The sequence below is a fragment of the Mastomys coucha genome, unplaced genomic scaffold (genome assembly GCF_008632895.1).
Source record: "Mastomys coucha isolate ucsf_1 unplaced genomic scaffold, UCSF_Mcou_1 pScaffold6, whole genome shotgun sequence".
In the NCBI taxonomy this organism is placed as follows: domain Eukaryota; kingdom Metazoa; phylum Chordata; class Mammalia; order Rodentia; family Muridae; genus Mastomys; species Mastomys coucha.
Window position 1 is genome coordinate 97,268,745 of NW_022196912.1, and position 17,594 is coordinate 97,286,338.

Genomic DNA, 17,594 nt, shown 5'->3' on the forward strand with positions numbered 1-17,594 from the left:
AGGCAGGAGACTGACTTTTCTTGAAGTTTACGCCTCAGATACCGCCTTCACGCAAAGTGTGCGTGGCATGTTTCCATTGAATAGTAGCCAAGGCCTGTCTTTAAATTTAATTGTTAAAGAAAGGCAGTATAAAGGCAGCTGCTTCCCTCTTAGGCTGAGGCCTGAGGTAGAGTCAGAGAGTGCTGGTTGGTGCAGAACAGCAGGTGTCCTTCCTGTGGCTGACGTCAGAGTCAGAGGGAAACTGAACTGCTGATGGCTTGATTTTTAGGATCAGTTGTACACAAAGCAAGACTGTATACAGGGGTGGAGCAGAAAACAGATCCTTTCCCTAGCTCTACCTCTGTAGTTCAATGAGGGTGGGTAGACCAGCTCCTAAGTGAGCCTGGCTCTTGTTTCCTGTGTGAACAAATAAAAGGACTTGGCTTTTCTTTATAGTGGAGCCTGGAGCAAAATTTCATTGTAACTCCCTTCTGAGCTCCTTGGAGCTGAAGTCACCATTTCCCCTCTTCAGTCTAAGATCTATCAGCCAGTCAGTCTCAAGACTATCTATAGCTCTGGTGGCTCCGCTATGTTCTGTGCCTCAGATCATTTAATCTACAGCAGTCATGCAGTAGTATCAGGAACCCTGGAACCCTAGAGGACCATCTTTGTGTAGTTGGACACAGAGCTGTAGATGTTAAGGAGATCAAAGATGTATATAAAGATGACCTTAATACAACTTAGGAGGAAATGTCCAACACAGCTGTACGTAATATACCACAGGATGGGATCAGATGGGGTTAATGGAAGTGATATACAGATAAAAGGGAAGAAGGCAGGCATCTCTAGAAGCAGAATTGTTTTTTAATGAGAATAACTGAAGGTCATAGTCACTCCCTTGAAGTGAGACTGTGTGCATGTGGCTTGAGGTCTTAGGGACAATATAGGATGGAAAGGGGGGAATCTTTGGGGTCAGTTCCCCTATAGTCTGAAAGTGGTAGATGCCAGTGGCCTTAGTGTTTGTGTCTCTTTATCAGAAGCTTCTGTAGGTATTACTAGTTAATCAGCTTTCTGTAGGAGCATCTCCGTTCACCCTTCACCAAGGACTCCTCTCAACAGAGAAGACTTTAGCCTGTTGAGAACTATCCTCTGGAGATGGTGGGCTTAGAGCTGCCATGCATAGATGAAAAGATATGTAACGTGGCAGCAGATGCCTTTAATGGCAGCACGTGGGAGATAAAAGCAGGCAGATAAAGTTCAAGGCCAGCCTGGCCTGTGTATTGAGCTCTAAGCCATTCAGAACTTTATTGCCAAATCCTGTTTTTAAAAATAAAAAAAGAGAGGAGGGGGAAGATGAGGAAGAAGAGGGAAGATGGTTGAGGCAAAGGCACTTAGGCACTTGTTGAGTGAATCATATGTGGATCACCCAAAGAGCACAGCGAGGGAAGTGAGGTTGAAGGAGAAACTTCCTATCAGTAACCTCATCAGTATCATGGCCTGCCCGCACCGTGGTGAAAGTTGAGCCTGGGCACAGCACATTGGGACTTCTCCTTGGTGTCACCCTGGTGGATCCCCTATATCTGCCTTTTTCATGTGAAGGTTCAGAATCCTGTGCTGAGAGACGGCATGCCGTCAGGTCCCTCCTTCAGGTTGTCCTGGAGGCTCTTGCAGGAGCCATCCTTGTCACAGTAACATTTGACAAGACCCACAGAGAAGATCCTTCCTGGTTCCTGTGCAGACAGAGACAGACTGTCCTCTTTCTTCTCAGCCCCATGCTAAGTCCGTGTTTCTGTCCTGTACAGGTACTTTTCTGGAGGTTGCCTGCTGCCCAGAAAGCTGCTGGAGTGAAACTGGGAGAAGTTGATTCCAGGTAGGCGGGGCCATTGTGCCTCTGGACTTTTGCCTGGAAGTTGCCTAGTTTAATCTTTGTGGAGTTTGCTGTGTGTCTTTATTTGATCAAGTGAGAGGTTGGCAGTAACAGTTGATCCCAAGGGATCGCTTCTGTTCTTTTTTCTCATTCCTTATAGTACTTGAAGAGGGAAAGTAAGAACTGCTGATTGTTTAAAGTTTTAGATTCTCTAGATTCCCATGTTGTTTAACTCCTAATTGGTATTGTTGTTACTGCATTTGCTTCTTGCATGTTATAGATTTGGAGAATTCCAAACCCTTATTGAGAAATTTCATCTTGACCATAGTAATAACCATAGTGGCCATCATCACTTGATGTGTGCTTGAGCTTTACTAAGCACATCCTTTGAAAATTGATCGGAAGGTAATAGGCAGAAGGTTTCTGTAGCTCACACAGCTTCTATGCTGCCGAGCTAGAATTTGAGTCCACATCTGTTTGCCTTGAGTAGGCCTTCTTTGTTCAAATGTTTTTCTTATTGTCCCCCCAACCCCACCCGTACTAACAATGCTTCTCCTCTTCTGTAAAACCTTTGGATGCCACTCCAGTTTTACTCTAAAATAACTTTTGCTTGTCAGGATTATTTTCTGTCTATAGCATTACCTATCGGCTTGACATCCTAGCTGCTCTGATCAAAACTCCTCCATTTACTGTTGATGCTGTCTAGAAATGTGTTTCTTTTCTTTTTATACTGCTTAAAGGGGAAAAAGGAAATTATTTTATTTTACATATTTTATTTTAAGTGGCAGTTCAGTCTTAGCAGCTTCCAGCAGTCCCCTGAGACAGTTAGATTCTTAGACTGATCTGTAAAACAGCAAGTCAGGCTTTGCATAGTGTCTCAGCCAGGGACTCCGGGATGCAGGTGAAGGTGTAGGATCACAGAGACAGGCTTGTCACGAAGACCTCGCAGTAGCTATGACTCCAATCAGAGTGGGGAGACAGTTTAGAGGTGTAGTGCTTGCCCCAGCATATGTGTGGATCTGGGTTGGTCACCCCCACCCCCCGTTTTATTGTTACACGTTGTTGACATCTGTATGTTAGAAACACAGCTTTGTCAGTCTCTTGTCCTAAGTACTACAGTGTATTATAGCCCTGTATTATATTCTGGTCTGCCAGCACTGGGCCAGAGTGGTATGTGTTATGAATCTTAACTCAATAGCATGTCTAGACAGCAGCAAATGTGTAATTATGTAAAGTCACAGCTAAAGAATCCTGGCCGAACAACTTTAATGATTATGGGCAACTTTGACATTTTCTATTACTTTGTATCCTTACAGTGTTAGCCTATTATTGTAGAAGAGTTATTTTTAGACAAGACAGAGTGTGTAAGATGTGTTATGAATCTAGTTTTTAAAGTAAAATATATCTTTCTTCCAAACAACTTTACGTTCCTGGTTTGAGCTGAGTAGAGTTGAGTAGGAACCACCATTGCTGCCAGCACTGTGGTTGAGAAGGTGCTCTTTGGAAACCATCATGACTGGATGTCAGAACTGCTGTCTCCATTAAGTTTCTCCTCAGTGGAGACTGACTGACTGACACTTTGCAAAGTACACACGGCTTTAAAGATAGCTCAGACTGCCCGAATCCATCTAAGCTTCATTTTCTGCCTTACTCGTGTAGTCTCGGTAGTCTGCTGTCCCCTCCAGCTTTCAGCCCGCCCTTCATTCCTCTCGGGAGAGAGGGGCCTGCATCCCTTCCTCTGCCATGCTGTGCCCCCTCCAGCCAGTGTACAGTGGACATTGCATCATCAAGTTGTGAGTTCCTTAAACGTTGTGAAGACATAGTCTCTTTCTTCTCTTGAGTTTGAGGTTTAACCTCTGTCTCTTCAGCAGTGTATGTGTGTGCCTGTGCTGGTGTGTAGGTATCTGTCTCTCTGTAACAGTGTCATTAGATGACATAGTTTTTAATGTGATATCTTTTTCATTCATGGCTACTAATTTTGTGTCTTAGGAAGCCTATTTTCTTGTCCTGAATATATTCTGTTTTCTTCTGATACCATTTTGGCCCTCAGACATCCTGCAATGTTCTATTCTGGAAACTTCATGGTTTGGGCTTTATTGCTGATGATTTGAACTGACATTTATCACAAGCTTTGTTGTTGACATTCTCAGTCCAGTAAAAGGTGTTCACACATCATTTTTGTAAGTGAGGATTTGAAGTACTCTGACAATGTGGTCCCTTTCTGATGATTGGGTTAAAGATAGGTTAGGTCACAATCTGTATCTAGTGTTTTGTTGAAAACCTTTTTTAGGCATGCCTCCCTTAACAAAACAGTATTGCTATTGCAAATTGAGTGAACTTTTGGTACTGGGCTTCCTGTTAAAGTGATAGGAAGTTAGGAACCAGACTGAAAACTTGATGTGCATATGTGCCAGCAGGTAGCGATGCCTTATTTTTGCCCTTGTGTTCTACTTAGCTGACTTGGGAGGAGCTGAGAACCTTAATCGTATTTTAAGAAGTTGAAATGAACTTGGGTAAAGTACTGAACACCCATAATTCCAGCCCTTGGTTGGTGGGCTACACAGTGAGTGGCAGTAGTTATTGAAATGGGAAAATCAAATAGATTTTACTGTTTTAACTTGATATTTATTTGCTTCATCACAGGGTTAACTCTCAGGTTTTAGTTCCATTGTAGGCACTTTCTGTTATTTGCGTTTTTCTCCCATAATGTAAGAGGAACCAACAGGTATGATGTGGGAATGAATGTTCTCCAGTCAGTCTTCTGAATTGTGGCTTCTTAGTGTCTCCATAATTACTGAATTTAAACAGATAGCATTGCATTGTTCTGAAAATCAGTCAGTTCTAAGGTGCTTTAGGGGAGAAGGGGCGCTCCACATGTTGAGATGCCTAAGGTCCTATGTTAGTTATTGGAAGACAAACAAGACAGGAAGAAAACAGGGTGGCTACTAGAGCAAGCTTTTCATCCTCCCCATGCTGTGTCCGTGAGGCCTTAAGGTGAAGCTCATCTTTCAGGTGAGTGCAGTGCTGACCGCTGAGGGTTCTTAGGAATCCTCTAGCCACAGCTCAGAGCTGGCACTCCCCATGCTGCCCACCGAGGGTGTGGCAAGGGTGTTGGCAGCTCAAGGACCCAACAAAGCAGAATTCTCTCAGGAAACATTAGCTTCAGTTGATAACTCTCTGGGAAACTGGGACAGTTCCCAGGCCGCTCTCCATTTTGCTATTTTGCTGGGATAAACAACAGCATTAGTAGAACCTGGTTGGAGGCCAAGGTAATAAAATTCACTGTCCTAATTATGTCCTCTTAGCAGGCTTATATTACATTTGTTTACTTAACCCTGAAAATAGTGCCTAAAGCACAGGTTTATATTCATTATGGACTAAATTAAATATCTGTTTTCAAGAAGGGCATTTGTTTTGCTTAGTGTTCACCACTTTTGACTAAATGGGTATTTATAGTCTCAGGCATGTTGGCCTTTTTTTTTAAGGAGTTATTTTATTTTTAAGTCATACACACACACACACACACACACACACACACACACACACACACGCACACACGCGCGCGCGCGCGCGCGCGCGCGCCTGCCAGCTGTGACCCACCTGATGTGAGTGCTTGTAACTACTGCTATTTCTCTGGCTTCTGACCAGTTAATGAACTGTTTTATATTGTTCACAAGAACCAAATTTAGAGTCTTATTTTTATTTAGTTGTTTATTGCTTTTTTTTTTTAATAGCTCTCCATGCTGGAGAAAAAGAGTCAGGGCTTCACACCATGCTAGGCAAGCACTTAAACACAATAGGCCCACATATTTTGGCCACAATCTTGTCTTTTATTGTATCGTCTACAGGAACACTTTCTCATCTTTCTGGGACAACATTTCTAATTGTCACATAAGACTAGTGGTTCTCTTCATTGCTCTTTCAGTGTCTACACTCAGGCCAGCATTAATTTCTGTTGCTGGTTGATTTTGTGTGGTCCTGGTTGGCCTAGAACTCATTATGTAGACCAGGCTGGCCTTGAATCACAAAGATCCACCAGCCTCTGCCTCTGAGTGCTGAAACTAATGGTGTGGGCCATACCTGGCTGTGGTTCCTATTTTAAATGTTCTAATCTCCAGTTTAAAATGGGTGTTCTGTTTCTAATGAACATTGTCTTTGTTACACTAATGGCTGATTAAAAAGAGGCCTTTGAATTAGACTGTTGTTGAAGGTTGAGTTTCTTAGTAAACACTAAGGCTCTAAGAATGAAAATAGAATAAATTACTTTTAGCTTTTGCAATTATTTATAATTAAATATGTAAACAAAATTACCTTTAATTAAATGTACATAGAAAATGCTTTTTTCCTTTCTATTGTAAGGATGATTATAGTTTATAATGTAAATAGTAACCATTTCTAAGTATAGAAGTAAATTTTTTTTTTTTATCAAATTCCTATTGGTCATTTAATAATCTCATTGATCACTGTCATTGATAGTGGTTATCAATGTTTATAATAACCAAGAGTGAAGTAAAAATGGGCACATGTTAGAAATAGTCTCAGAAAGACTTGTTTGTCCCCTGCTTTCTGATTTTCATTTTCTTGTTCTTTCTTGCATTACTTTTTTTTTTTTTTTTTTAAGTGAAGTAGGTATGGAAAGAAGATAGCAGGAGTTGTGGGATGCCTGTGGTAGTCTGTCACAGACAAGGCGATAATTCTAGGAGTGCCTTTCTGAATAGTGCTTTGAAAGTGCTGAGGAGTTGGGGGGGTGTGTGGCCAACATGATGAGAAGGGAGGAAGCTTGAGAGCAGAAATCCCGTCAGAGCTGCTTTTCAGAATAAGCACACTTACTGGACTGAGGATTAAAATCATAGAGCTTCAAATGGTTCTGAGGAATGAGAGCAACCTGACTGACACAGGAGCCCCTCTACCTCATGATAAACCAAGGGCAATCCAACAAACCCTTATTCACCAGCCTAGTGACAGATTAGCCCACCTGCCGCCAGCCTGAGCGCCGCCAATAAATGCAAGTGTTAACCTAGACCAGAGTGGAAAGGGCAGTGCTGCTGAGTTCAGGTTATGTTTTGTGTCACTGTAAGTCAGATTCTTATAGGCCAGGAACTGTTTGTCTAGGCCTGGGCCAGAAACCAGGGCTTGCAGCTGGAGCAAGGCTGCACTGGCAAATATGTGGCTGACTGTCCTCTGCAGAGGGTCTCTCATTCCCTGGATTGTGTTCTGCCCACTGTAACTTTTGACCCATACAGCTCCCCATACAGACTTGAAGATGATGTTAACCAGCTTTATTTAGAGCTGTAAAGGAGAACTATGGAGTGAACATGATGTCAATAATACAAACACAAATGAGCTGTAAAAATTTGGCAGAGCTGAGCTTTCTCCTTGGATAAGCTTATAAGAACCACAAAGTTAACCAGAAAGTAAATTCTGCCTAAGAAAATCTAGTGCTGGGCATAGAGAGATGATGGCTCAGTAGTTAAGAGCATTTTCTATTCTTGTAAAGGACCTGAATTCATTTTCCAAGCCTACATGGACAGTTCACTACTGCCTGTAACTGCAGCCCCAAGGGAACTGACATCTGGGTCTGAAGGAGCCTCCACCCCAACCCCCTTAAAAATAAAGAAGAGAAAAGAGGAAGTCTAGTTCTTTTAGAATAACCACTTAGTTGTTGAAGTCACCCAGAGTGGTGGGCACTGTGAGTAGCTGAGGCAGAAAATGTAGACTTGTGGTAGAGTAGTTAACTGACTTTATCTGTCAGGATGGAGGAAGGCACAGCCTTTAAGGAGCATCCTTTAAGGAGCCCCAGTCCTGCATCTAAAAGGACTGTAGATAGGCCCTTCCCTCTGGAGAGCAGGGTAGCATGCAGTTAGGCTTGGCTTGCTCTTATCAGAGCAGGACTGTTAATTGCTCACCTGTCCCTGTGCAGTTCTTAAGCAGGGTCCACACCAAGAAGTAGCCACTCCCACTTCAACCCAGCTCTTACGTTTGTTAAGGAATCATTTAGTTATTTTTGTAAAATTTTAGTGTATTGCGTATCCATCCCCCCAACATGTTATGGTAGTAATGTTGGGAAACACAATAGTTTTTCTTCAAAAGGTAGAATTTTCCTCAGAGAATTTAAAAATAAGCCCAGTAGCCATGGTCAGAAGAAGAGGAAGGAGGGAGAGGACTCCATGTCCTTAGGTCTCCATGTCCTTAGGTCTCCATGTCCTTAGGTCTTCATGTCCTCAGGTCTTCATGTCCTTAGGTCTTCATGTCCTCTCAGGTCTCCATGTCCTCTCAGGTCTCCATGTCCTTAGGTCTCCATGTCCTCAGGTCTCCATGTCCTCAGGTCTCCATGTCCTCAGGTCTCCATGTCCTCAGGTCTCCATGTCCTCTCAGGTCTCCATGTCCTCAGTTCTCCATGTCCTCAGGTCTCCATGTCCTCTCAGGTTTCCACATCCTTAGGTCTCCATGTCCTCTCAGTTCTCCATGTCCTTAGGTCTCCATGTCCTCAGGTCTCCATGTCCTCAGGTCTCCATGTCCTCAGGTCTCCATGTCCTCTCAGGTCTCCATGTCCTCTCAGGTCTCCATGTCCTCAGGTCTCCATGTCCTCAGGTCTCCATGTCCTCAGGTCTCCATGTCCTCTCAGGTCTCCATGTCCTCAGGTCTCCATGTCCTCTCAGGTTTCCACATCCTTAGGTCTCCATGTCCTCTCAGGTCTCCATGTCCTTAGGTTCTGGCATTGGAAACCTTTGGAAGAGAGAACAAAGGGAGAAAAATAGAGCTACTCATAGCTGCTCCATTACAATAAAAAATGTATTAAATGCTTTGCAAGTCATTTGTCAGAGGGTATTTCCTGCAGGTGTGTGGTGTGTGTGTGTCCTTGAAGAGACGGTAGAGTAGACTGACGGCAAGCTGAGAGAAGCATCTACACTGCCCTTTAGTGGCTTATACTGGTTTTGCTTGAAAAAGTAAACATTAATTGAGTAGTGAGTACTTTATAGGCATGGAAGGCTTTTGTGGAAGTGGAAGTGTAGTTTGACAGACTGCAGAGACATGGCTTAGGAACCAAACTTACAATGGTTTGGTAGGATCTCATGATCCTACCAAGTTTAAGAGTTGCACACTCTCTCTTTGGTCTTGTTGAGAACATACCAGATCTACTGTGAGTACTCTTGAGATGGGAGTTGGTTTCTGTCCCACCCTGGAGGGAGGCAACGTGGTGTGCTTGGGCATGAGTGGCTTCCTGATGAGGAAGTGGAGGAGTTGTATAAAGTCCCTGGAGACAAAGGTGGACTGGAGGGATGTGTCAGAGCTTCTGCATCTGGTTTCCTGCTTGTAACACCAGCATCTCACAAGCTAGGAGCCGGGTTCCAGGAGGTGGGGTGCAGGGTGGTGGATGTGGTGTCTGTTGTTCAAGCAGCTTGATTTGGTAGATGAGCAGCTAGCTCTGTTTAAAAGGGTATCTTTTAAAGTATTTCCTAAGTCAGCTTTGCTCGAATAATGCTTTGTAGCACATTTCCCATTAACCCTAGAAACTGGTTTCTGTATCAGAACTCAGTACAGTGTTTGTCTCACTTATGTAGGGGTTGCTGTTAATTTGATGTATTTCATGTTGGTTTTAAAAAATTAACATGAAATAAAGTTGCCCATTTCCCTTGATGCACATGAAGTGAGTTACACGTGTGATTCCCACTCACTGTCCTGCAGCAGCTGCTGATCCCTTTGCTTCCTGCACTTTTCCCTTCAGGAGCTTTCATTGATGAAAGCAGATTTCTTTTGTTCAGTGTAATGTCTGAGAGTCACCTGCGTGAGCTTGCTGGGTCCTCCCAGCTGCAGGAGTCCATGTTGTGTGCTAAGCTGAGGTGTTTGTCCAGTGGCCTACTGAGGGGCATTTGAGTTGTTACAGTTTTTTTTTTTTAAAGATTTATTTTATTTTATGTGGATGAGTACACTGTAGCTGTACAGATGACTGTGAGCCATCGTGTGTGTGGCTGCTGGGAATTGAACTCAGGACCTCTGCCAGCTTGCTGGCTCCGGCATATTCACTGTAGCTGTCTTTCAGACACACCAGAAGAGGGCATCTGATCTCATTACAGGTGGTTGTGAGCCACCATGTGGTTGTTAGAATCTGAACTCAGGACCTTTGGAAGAGCAGTCAGTGCTCTTACCTACTGAGCCATCTCGCCAGCCCAGGTTGTTACAGTTTTTGACAAACTCCACAGAAATGTGCTATGAACATTTGCATGTGCTTATATAGAGGACTACGTAGTTGGTATGCAGTTTATTAAAGAGGAGTTCTTACTGTGTTGCTCAGATTGGCCTTACCTCCTTGATCTGAAGTGAAGTCCCTGCCCCTTCCCTCCACATGGTTTGGAAATCAGGTCTGTGCCACCATGCTTACCTTCATTTAACTTCTGAGCCACGTCTCTAGTGTTTATTTTTGCATACTCTTTTAGGGGCTGTTTTTTTTTTTTTTTTTTTAAAAGATAAGTCTAATTATGTAGCTCTGGCTGGCCTAGAACTCACTATGTAGAGCAGGCTGACCTCAGATTTAGAGTTCTGCCTGCCTCTTCCTCCTAAGAACTAAGATTAAAGGTGTGCTTATAACTTATATGTGTATTTATAAAAATAAAGCCATAGCCAGCTACATTTTTTCATACTCTTTTTTCTTTATTGTTATTTTTTATTAGATATTTTCTTTATTTACATTTCAAATGTTCTCCCCTTTCCTGGTTTTCCCTATGGAAACTCCCCTATTCCCTCCTCCCTCCCCCTGCTCACCAACACGCCCTCTTTGGCTTCCTGGCCCTGGCATTCCCCTACACTGGGGCATAGAGCCTTCACAGGACCAAGGGCCTCTCCTCCCATTGATGACTGACTAGGCCATCCTCTGCTACATATGCAGCTGGAGCCATGAATCTCACCATGTGTAATCTTTGGTTGGTGGTTTAGTTCCTGGGAGTTCTGGGGGTACTGGTTTGTTCACTTTTTTTTTTTTTTGCATACTCTTAATAGTGTCTTTTTGAGAGCAGAAAGTTTTAATATTGAAGAAGTATGATTTGTCCTTTTTAAAAAAAATACAGTTTGGAAAGACATTTTCAGAAACTTTGGCTTATTATTCCAAGGCTATGAAAGTTTGCCTTTCATAAGAAACTCTTGATGGTTTTTTTATAGCATACAATTTGGGGTAAATCATGTCTTATTTTGTTTTTAATATTGACATAAGATAAAGGCTCCTTTTTTATCTTTCATTATTTGTTGAAAAGATGGTTTTTCTCTTGAATTACCTTATTTTGGGGGGAGGTGGTTAGGTTTTGTTTGTTTGTTGTTGTTGTTTGTTGTAGTTGTTTTTGGCTTTTTTGAGACAGGATTTTTCTGTGTAGCCCTGGCTGTCCTGGAACTCACTCTGTAGACCAGGCTGGCCTCGAACTCAGAAATCCACCTGCCTCTGCTTCCCATGTGCTGGGATTAAAGGCGTGCGCCATCATTGCCTTTTAATCTGTATGAGTTACTTTTTGTTTTGTTTTGTTACTGGGGCAAAATGCCCGAGGAAATCAATTTAAGGAAAGAACTGTCTCTGGCTGTTTGAGAGGATGCAGTGTGCTGCTGTGCAGAGGCGTGGCAGCAGGAGTATTCACAAGAGTTTTACTTTATCGTGGAACAGGCTGAAGAAGTAGACTAAGTAGGCCTTGGCTCTGAAACCTCATGGCTTGCCTTTCCCAGCGATCCGAGGCTCTACTTCCTAAAGGTTACACGAGTTGCCAAAGCAGTGACACCTGGTGGGGACCTAGAGTTTAAGCATTTGAGCCTAGGAGGGACATACATTTTCAATCCACTGCAGTAAGTTCCCCAGGAGTCAGTTAATGCCCCCGTGTGGTTGGTTTCTCTGGTTCCCCTCTCTGGTATTCCCTTTCTCACTAGGGGGCTCCCTTGGCTGTTTTCCAGTCATAAACATGGAACTTAAAATGGGACAGGATATTTTCTGTGACTGCTCACATTCTGGGCCGAGGAGTAAAGGACAAAGGAGAAAGCAACAGATGGTTTGCCCGTGTTTGGGTGTCAGAGATAGTATTTCTGTTCCTTAGAGCTGTAGATCAGCACTGTCCCTGCCCACCATGCTTTGAGAGTGCCTCAGCCTGGGAAGAGAGGAAAAAGAAGAGAGAAAACATGGGCCATGGAAATCCCCTCCTTAGCTCTCCAGCCAGAGCTTAGAACCTGGGCTATCCCAAAAGCCTGTATGTGAGATATGCTCTAATAGCTGGGCTGCCTTATCTGGCCTTGGTGGGAGAGGATGTGCCTAATGTCACAGAGACTTGATGTACCCAGGATGGGGGGAAATGCAGGGGAGGGCCCTACTTGTTCAGAAGGGGAGGCGGGGGTGGACTGAGGTATTATCTGAGTGGATGACTGGGAGGGAGCAGTGAGTGGGATGTGAAGTGAGTAAGTAAAATAATAATAAACAATTATTTGAATAAAAAAAGCAACACAGTGGAAATATAAGAAAATAAAAGTACTTCTATCACAATCAAAGTGGAAAAAAAAATAAAGAAGAAATCTGGGTGGTGGGAATCCCTTCCTTAACTCTGCAGCCAGAGCTCAGAGGGTCCATTGGTCACTCTGGCCTCCCGTCTGAGTCAGGTTTCATATCAGAGTTGCAGTCATGTACAGGGCATGGTGGGGCTCCTGCTTGCTTCTCTTGTGCCCCCTGCACTTTTAGCCTTTGTGTCTGCTGAGCCTTCAAGACTGCAGCAGTGTGCAGAGCCTTCAAGAGCCACTGCAGCAGTGCACAGAGCCTTCAAGAGGCTGCTTCATAGCTGGGCAGTAGTGGTGGCAGTGCATGCCTTCAATCCCAGCACTCAGGAGGCAGAGGCAGGCGGATCTCTGAGTTTGAGACCAGCTTGGTTGACAGAGCAAGTTTCAGGACAGCCAGGGCCACTCGGAGAAACCCTGTCTATAAAAATAAAAAAAAAAAAAGAAAAAGAAAAAAAAAGTTGCAAAAAAAAGCTGCTTTGTGAGTTATGTTGTGGTTATGGCTGCCCGGGGGAAGAACAGGACTATGTATGGCTTTTTGATCTTGCCCTGGAATCGGTGCCTATCCTGGTTAAATACAAATTTAGAGTTGTGCTTGGGTGAGTGTCAGAGACCTTGAAATAATAGACTCTCTGTGCAGAGCTGTTTCACAGACTTAGTCCTGTTGACTGTGCTGTCCGAGACTTGAGCCATGTGGGAAGTTGCCAGGGTTGTGAAATTGCTGTGAACATTTCAGTGGCTCTTGTCTTCTTCCTGATGACAAATTGGGAGGACAGTGTAAGGCAGCCATTCGCCAGTGCTGTTCTCACGTCTGACTTCTGGTGAGAAAGGTGTCTGGAATGTCCCGTCCTCCCTGTTCTGTTCCCATCTCTTGTCACATTATCGCTGGCTTGGTTTCTGATACTTAAGTGTTTAGCTGAGCTTCTTCTGTGACATGAATTGGTCTGTCTTCATTCTAACCCCTTTGTTAGAGCCAAAAGGGGGGACTTGAGAGCTTGGGGAGACCAGAAAGGAGACGGTGTTCACGAGCCTCTTCATTCTCTAACAACTCTGAAAAGTTGTGAAGCAAATATTATCCACACAGCTGGTGAAAAACAACTACAGTTCAGTGGATCTCTAGTGGAAACAGCTCTATGGTCTAGAAATTAACCAATTTATTTTAGGTTATTATTTATCAGTAGAAAGCCATTAAAATCAGTATGAAGGGAATTTTATGTAGTTGATCATAAATCTCTTGAACTCAGCCTCAGGAGGCCATGTTAATGGAGTCACAGCAGGGAATAGGAACAGACAACCAGGAAGGCCTAATGTAAGGTAATTAAGAATAACTCACTCTGCCTTTAAATAGAAAATGAGAGTAAAATGTAAAGCTAAAGATGGCTGGCGGTCCTGAACTATCTTTAGAGATACCACACAGTGATTACTTGCATTCCTGTTGTTTGCTGTGTGCTTTTGTTATTTAAGACTAATTGTAGGAACCTTTGTGGAACACAAGAGACCGTTCTCTGCCAAGTGCCTTACATGCTTTGTCTCATGACATTGACAGGAACTTCCTCAGACTGGCCTCCGTCAGAGGGGAGCTTGTGATGCAGAAGAGGTCAGTCAGTCATGGGGTTAGAGGTCTCCTAGTCTCTGCCTCTGTACACTCTGCTCTTACCTGGTCAGCCTATCATTCCCCACGTGATAGCTGTTGTATAGCTTAGTGTCGGCATGCTAGCCTAGTGTGCTGGCTAGGTTGTGCCACTTGACATGAGCTACAGTCATCTGGGTAGAGATATCTCAGTTGAGAAGATGCCTTTATATAAGATTCACATATAGGAAAATTGGGAGTTTCTTTGAAAATGGATTGATGTGGGAGGGTGATGCCACCTTTGTGCCAGTGGTTCAGAGTTGTACAAGAAAGGTTGAGAAAGCCATGAGGAGCAAGCCAGTAAGCAACATGCCTCCATGGCTCTTGCTTCAAATTCTGCTTTCAGTTTTTGCCCTGTCATCCACAGTGACAGAATGTGACCTGAGAGCTATAAGATAAAATGAACTCGTTCCTTCCCAAGTTGCTGTTGTCCATTGTATTTTGTCACAGCATAAGAAACCCCACCCTAGACAACTCCCATGAACAGGATTCTGGGATTGATACCCAGCACAACAAATGAACTAACCATCAAAAATCAAAACCACACAGAATCCACTGGAAAACCTTCTGCAGTTGAATGGAGTTAAATTCTGGAAGAGAAGGAATTATAAAGATAACATTAAGTAAGTACTAAATATTAATTGTGCATTAAAAATATAGCTGAAGTATATTGTGACCATGTATGTCAAAGCTGCAAAAAAATAAGCGTTAGATTTCATGATTATTCACTTTAACCAGACCAGGGTGGTGAGGAAAGCCTAAGTTTTAGGATTTATTATCATGGGAACATTTCTTCTGCCAGCATATCCCACGTCTGCTTGATGTAAGTAATCAAAAGCATTTCCTCAGTAGCAGCGGTTAAAGTGAGTCTTGTGAATCCAGTGCCAGGGGATCAAATCCAAAGGAAGGCTTGGATAGATAGCACTGGGCTCAGGAAGGGAGGAATTTGCTTGTTTCCATAAGGACAACTCAGGGTCCTGATGGAGTTAACCTCTTATCCTTTCCAGATGGTCTGATAGAGAGAGGACTTCTTGTTTGGGTTTAGGCGAGATGGCTCCTCCATCCTCCATCTTTTTCTCTCTCACCTAATTAATGGTTTAGAGAGGTCAGAGATTTGATACTTGCAAGAGAGTAGGACCGTGAAAGAATTAAGGAATGGTGTTAACATCCTGTGCAGATGGATATTTGTGCCTTGAGCCTCATGTTTATACAGTCTCCTCTGACTATCTAGGAAGTAACCAACCCAGAACCAGCCCAGACAACTTGTGTGGTGTTTGCTTTGATGAACACAACTGTTGTCGAAGCACAGATAAGATCTTTCACTCTGGCCACAGAACAAGTGACTGTAAAGTTGTTGGCTAGCAACATACCATAGTGTTTGAGGTAAAAATCTTAAAAGTGGCCAAAATTTAGAGACTATTAGAATTTAGTTATTAATTAACTTTCAGACAAGACCTTTTGCAGTAATCCACGATTATTTTGAAATCTGTAGGTAGCCCAGGCTAGCTTTGAGCTCACAGCTACTCTCTTGCCTCAGTTTCGTCAACACTGGGATTACAGGCATGAGCCTGAAATATTCTTCACATAAGCCTAAATGTTTCTTTTAGACAGAAATTGTGTGAGTACTGGGAGTCATTTTTTGTTTGTACATAACAGTTGGTTATATAAAGCATTGGGATGTGAAGCTGGTGTGTTTAGCAAGCTTTTTAGTATTTTAGGATGAAATCACTGTAGTTCTTAATGAAAATGCCTCCCAGTTCACTGTTTACATTTATGCTTTGTACAAATTTATAAATGGCTCACTTGATTCTATTTTGCTGAAGTCATTGGCTACTGCTGGGGGTTTGTATCTGCGCAGAAGTCTATGGAAATCAAGGAGACCCTGCCTAAGTACAGTTGTAGCAGCTGGAGAGAGCCTGAGATGGGAGTTCCACTTCTGTGGTCTAACTCTGCTTTCCAGGAGTTATTTTCCATGTTAGTAACCTGTCCCATCACTCAGTTAATTTCTACATCACAACTGGAGTTCCCAAAAGAAAGTATGTCTAGCTGTGCTCCTTTCTTGCTTAAATTATTTTTAAGGCTTCTCACCTACAGGTCATCTTCAGATCTCAAGTACTGTGATGGGAATTGTCCAGTCTGGGCAGCTACGTTACTGTCACTCCCTGCATTGCCCTCTGCCTCTGAGAGTCTGCCCCTCTCAGTCCCAGAGCTTGTGCTGTCCACTGTCTGTGAACCTCAGGCCCTGTGCACAGAAGCTCTGTGTACAGAACCTGTGCCTCAGTGTGGCCTCCCAGCCTGGACGCTGAGGCTGCAGGCTGAGGTAGTACAGTTTGAAGGCAGGAGTCTTCCTCTATTACTAAGAAATTGGGTGATGATATCTTTTTATTTGTTTTCAATGCTTTTTACAATGCAGTTATCTTTGACAGGCAAATACTAGTTAAATACTTGAAGTCTTTAGTAGCAAGCATCAAATTAACAGTTACAACATACCTGTTCTGTGTTAAATTGTTGCATCTTTCTAGGTGAGCCTTGACTTTGCAGAAGTGGCAGGACAGGACTGGTAGCACTCAGCTGCTGGGACTTGTGACATGCTGGGATCAGGGTGCAGGGTCTTTTTCAGCAGAGTGTTTTGCTGTCCCATTGCTTTGCCATTCTCGAATGATAATGACTTGCTCTCACAGCAGGAGTCTTTGATGACAGGCTTGTTGTTAGTATGCAGCAGTATTTGAAACAGAGAGGAATAATTTTTTTTTGAGTCAAGATAGAAATAGAATTGTTTTTCTTACAGTATTTCCACTTGGATTTTGTCCATAGCCATAAACAAGGTCTCTGCAAATTGAGTTACAGTGGAGGTGATTCTGACTTTTTTCTTCAGTCTGTGAATGTCTGATTCTGCCCAGAGGCAGGAGTCCCTCCTTCAACTCTGCATGATGTCTAGGAATTATAATTCTACTAGGCATAAGCAGTACCAAGATGCTTGATTCTTTGGGGATAAGCGATAGAATGGGAAGTTTTGCAAAGAAAAAACCATGTCTCACTGAGTCAGTTGATTTGTTTTAGAGCAGCCATAGCTTAATGTGAGGGATACAGTTCACACAAGCTGCAACTTATAAGCATGCTGTTGCGTTTAGATCTCTGATCATAAGATGGAAGGCAGACAGTAGCCACCAGAGTTTAGACTGTTGAACCCCCAACTGGACCCCATCCATCCTTTATCTGGCTCGTAAACCAGGAAGAAGCCTGTGTGACTAGCCTGTTTTACCATACTGTTGGTGTTTAACCATCCTCTTCCCCTACGCCCTCCCTCCCTGGCCTCTCTCCAGGGATCTGTGGTACTCTCCTACTCTCCCTCTTACCTTTCAGACTGGATCACTTGTTTCCTGCCTATGGAAAACACCAGACCATATTGTGATTTCAAAGGCTATTTCATAATCACAAATGGATGTGTGACAGGAAAAGACCCAGTCAGGATCTAGATGCTAATGTTGCTTCTGTGTTTGAAACTGTATTTTGCCAAATGTCCTGAGCATTTTTAAACATTATTTATTATTTATTGATTTATTGATTTATTTATTTTTTTCTTTTCTCTCTTCTTTTTTTTTTTTTTGA

At 43.1% G+C, this 17,594-nt stretch overlaps 1 protein-coding gene across 4 annotated transcripts in view; it reads left to right on the top strand.

Moving 5' to 3' along the window:
- Sipa1l1 (signal induced proliferation associated 1 like 1) overlaps nucleotides 1-17,594 on the top strand; it is a 288,870-nt gene that overhangs the window by 91,174 nt on the left and 180,102 nt on the right. For all 4 annotated transcript variants that reach the window (XM_031355460.1, XM_031355465.1, XM_031355461.1 and 1 more), the window contains one exon: nucleotides 1,782-1,849. The gene's annotated coding sequence lies outside the window, so the exon portion shown is untranslated. The remainder of the gene's footprint in view (nucleotides 1-1,781; nucleotides 1,850-17,594) is intronic.